The sequence below is a fragment of the Bison bison genome, unplaced genomic scaffold, assembly GCF_000754665.1.
Source record: "Bison bison bison isolate TAMUID 2011002044 unplaced genomic scaffold, Bison_UMD1.0 scf7180017602241, whole genome shotgun sequence".
NCBI classification, from domain to species: Eukaryota; Metazoa; Chordata; class Mammalia; order Artiodactyla; family Bovidae; genus Bison; species Bison bison.
In genome coordinates this window covers 1-550 of record NW_011436497.1, presented here as the reverse complement: position 1 = coordinate 550, position 550 = coordinate 1, and the positions used below count along the sequence as shown (strand labels likewise).

General features: G+C 76.2%; 1 pseudogene; it reads right to left on the bottom strand.

Moving 5' to 3' along the window:
• Positions 1–10: 10 nt before the first annotated feature.
• LOC105002093 lies at positions 11–531 on the bottom strand (annotated as a pseudogene).
• Positions 532–550: the final 19 nt, after the last annotated feature.

Sequence of the window (550 nt, the reverse complement as noted above, 5' to 3'; positions counted from 1 at the left end):
TAAGCGCAGCCGCGGCCCACGTGCCGCCTGCGGGAGGCAGAGAGGGAAAGGGCCGTACCTCCAAACATGTGCGGCGAGAGGTGAGCTGGTAAGGAGCCGATCACCAGGCGCGGCCCTCCGGGACCCCCGCTCGCCGGCCGGTCCCTGCCGCCGCTGCTGCCGCCGTCCTCCGGGCTGCTGTGAACCGAGTCCTGCGAGCCGTACGGGCCGCTGCTGCTGTTGGGGATGCTGAAGGTTGACTGCGCCGCCCGGGCCCCCGACGCCACGGTCCCCACGGCCCCGCCGAGGGAGCGGCTGCGCGGGGCCGCCGAGGCCGCCGCGGCGCCGCCGGAGGCGCTGGGCTGGTGCGCACTGGGCACCTGAGCCGGAAACCTCCCAGCGGCTGCGGCTCGCGCCCCGCCGCCCGCGGTCCCGTTGGCCCCTCCGCTGCTGCTGCTGCTGGAAGGTAAATCTGAGCCCGAGTACGCGCGGGTGCGGCCGTTAGCAGCGGCCGGCCCGCTCTGCTTGGCGCCCATGTCCGCCCTGCCCCGGGCCGGGCCCGCGCACAGTG